The sequence below is a fragment of the Schistocerca gregaria genome, chromosome 6 (assembly GCF_023897955.1).
Source record: "Schistocerca gregaria isolate iqSchGreg1 chromosome 6, iqSchGreg1.2, whole genome shotgun sequence".
Taxonomy (NCBI): domain Eukaryota; kingdom Metazoa; phylum Arthropoda; class Insecta; order Orthoptera; family Acrididae; genus Schistocerca; species Schistocerca gregaria.
Genome location: NC_064925.1, coordinates 594,411,389 through 594,414,499, shown reverse-complemented (window position 1 = coordinate 594,414,499; position 3,111 = coordinate 594,411,389). Strand labels below are relative to the sequence as shown.

Here is a 3,111-nt window from a genome sequence, read left to right as displayed (position 1 = left end):
ATAGTAAATCGATACTATTTGAAGCCGTGGTAGACACGAGTCTAGTGTGCTTCACCTTTAGCACCTTCTGTGTCAGTCTCGGTTAATATGTCGCTGATTTCACAACGAACAGTTCGTTGTCTACTGAGTATACTGTCTGTTGCACGACACTATCCCTCCCACGCTGCTAAATGTAGGTCGTCGGCAAAATATGACTGCAGTGGAACAAGGGCGTCTGCAGAAATTTCCCCAGTAGGTGGTGGTGGCATTGGTAGTGGTGTGTGTGTGTGTGTGTGTGTGTGTGTGTGTGTGTGTGTGTGTGTGTGTGTGGAGGACTATTACTATGAAACTCACACAGTCCAGACCGCCAAGGAAAATAAACCTTGAGATTTGGAAAGAGTGTTGATCTTACACCGCTTATACTGCATATTTCAAAATTCCACCTCTAAGGGGGAGACGCAGGACATGAAAGGATTTCTGAATCATGTAGCTATTAAGGTAATTTTGAAGCTAGGCATACGAACATTTGTATCTGGTTTCTAGGTCAGAAATAAAGAAATATGTGTTCCAGTATCTTTGGGAATTTAACCTCTATGAGGTGAAATAGTGGATGAACATTTTATTTTGAGATAAATAATTATGGAAGAACTATGAAAGTATTTTTAAGGCTACATCTACGAAAATTGGTATTTGACTTCAAGGCTACAAATAAGAAAATACGTGTTTCGGTGTTTTTGGAAGTTCAACCCCTAAGGGGATGAAATAGAGTGAGCTGGTGCGTTTCTGGCGCCAGTTTCCGTCGATCGTTGTTTCGATCTTTGAGTCGCGGTCCAGAGGACACTGCTCCCTAAGCGACTGTAGTAGTTCTCTGTGCAGCCCAACATCGGGCTTACCACGCTTACACTGGACACAGTTGCCAACAAATCGCCTACCATCGCGATATAGGTTGGGCCAAAACATGTATTCCTGAACTCGGTTCAAGGTCTTGAAGAACCCCAAATGACCCCCGTCCGCCGACTCGTGGAAATATCTGAGTGCCATGCTAACTCGTTCCTGTGGAATACAGACCTTCACTTGGCCACGGTTGGCTCCCCCTTTACACAAGAGGCCCGCACGAAGGCAACAGCAAGTGACGACGTCGCCATCCACAAACTGCTGCATATTCGGTCCCCACCCGGCGTCCTCGGCCTGTTTGCCGGCTAAGTCGAAGAAGAAGCCGGGTGTCTCGGAGAGAAGGAAATTCACTCCCAGATCCGGCTCCACGTTTCTGAAAATGGTTCATTATGAAAGCATATCTGACAATTCGTATTCGGCTAATCTGTTACAATTTTTAAAAACTACGTGTTCCACTGGTTTTTAACTTCGAGCATAAGGGGATGAAAATTTTAATGAAATATTTATTGCGTTATATTAAAATATTTTAAATCTGCATCTACGAAAACCGGTATTTCACTTCTCAATTAGATATAAAGAAATATGCGTTATACAAACAAGAATACAAACGGCTTGATTAACAAAAACCTTGGACCCCAGCTGTCAGCATTGCTTTTTGGTCATTCAGCAAAAGACCATGCTTCAACGGCGTTAAGTTTAGAAAAGTTTAGAAAGTGTTGCAGTTTATAAAAGACATAAAAAAAACGATTAAAGAAAAAATGCTTTGCAGACCATGAACGGTCTAAGTAAGTAAAGAAGCGGATGGTAAGCTAGCTCTTTATGCAAATAAGTTGGTCAGTTTAAGTTCCGAAGCATGTCATGCAGCAGGAACGGAATCCTATAGTTGCTACGATTGGCTAAAGGAAAAGTTTTGCAGAATCATGCGAAATCACTTCTGCAAGTGGCTGAGAATCTCGTAATGAATAAAAATTCTGTACTGAGAATTCCAAGGTGGGAGAGGCGAGATTCCTCCCCCCCCCCCCCTTCCCCCTTCTCAGAATCCTATCCTTCTTTACCTACAGCAAAAAATAAATAAATAAATAAAACTAGAGAAATTTCTACTGTGAAACTATTTGCATACAAGAGAACGGCCATTAAAATTTAACTCTTCAAAGTTTTAAGCCCTGCCCCGTTCGAAAATTCAATTTCTTTGTAGTTGCATTTTTTAAAGGTGTACTTCTCTAGACTCCTGGAACGGAAAGGTTTTTTTTTTTTAATCCGTGCTTTACAAAAGTTTCTACAGTCCATTGTTTGAAGCAGTGTCACGGCTGCCATGAGCCGCGCGGGGTACCCGCCATGTGTCCAACGCCTTGTCACGGTTCGCGCGGCTCCCCCCGTTGGAGGTTCGAGTCCTCCCTCGGGCATGGTTGTGTGTGTGTTGTCCTTAGCATAAGTTACTGTAAGTAGTGTGCAAACATACGGACTGATGGTTCAAATGGCTCTGAGCACTTTGGGACTTAACATCTGAGGTCATCAGTTTCCTAGAACTTAGAACGACTTAAACGTAACTAAATTAAGGACATCACACACATCCATGCTCGAGGCAGGATTTGAACCTGCGACCGTAGCGGTCGCGTGGCTCCCGACTGAAGTGCCTACAACCGCTCGGCCACATCGGCCGGTCTATCATGTATTCTAGAAGAGCTGCACGGTCGTCAGTGGCGCCTGTTCTTTCTAGAACAGTTACTATCTTCATATCTATGGTTAAACGTCACCCAGCCATTGACCTTCGTCTGTGCGAATGCGCACAGGCTACCGGAAATCTTACGGGAATCGTCACCTTAGTGTGAGCCAGTAATGAGTGGATGGACAAATACCTATTAAGTACATTACGTAATCGGATTGTGGGCGGTTCGGGGTGTGAGTCTCACGGGAAGCGTGCGAGGGATAAATTCCTGCAGTCGTGTTGTTCATTTGTGCCCTCGATAGCTCAGATGGATTGAGCGTCTGCCTTGTAAGCAGGAGATCCTGGGTTCGAGTCCCAGTAGCGGCACACTTTTCAGCTGTCCCCATCGAAGTATATCAACAACACCTGTCGGCAGCTGAGGGTTTCAATTAATTATGAGTTGTGTAGGTGATTCGATGAACCCTTTGCCAGGCACTTAAATGTGTTTTGCAGGGTATCCATATAGATGTAGATGATAACTCGTCCCGTGTTGCACGTGCTCAAAAGGATTCATACTGCAGAATGCATGCAAA

General features: G+C 44.2%; 1 non-coding gene across 1 annotated transcript; it reads left to right on the top strand.

Annotated features, from left to right (window-relative positions):
• The first annotated feature begins 2,830 nt into the window (after nt 1-2,830).
• Nucleotides 2,831-2,905, top strand: Trnat-ugu (transfer RNA threonine (anticodon UGU)). The gene has a single exon. It is a non-coding gene; the product is annotated as a tRNA-Thr (tRNA).
• Nucleotides 2,906-3,111: the final 206 nt, after the last annotated feature.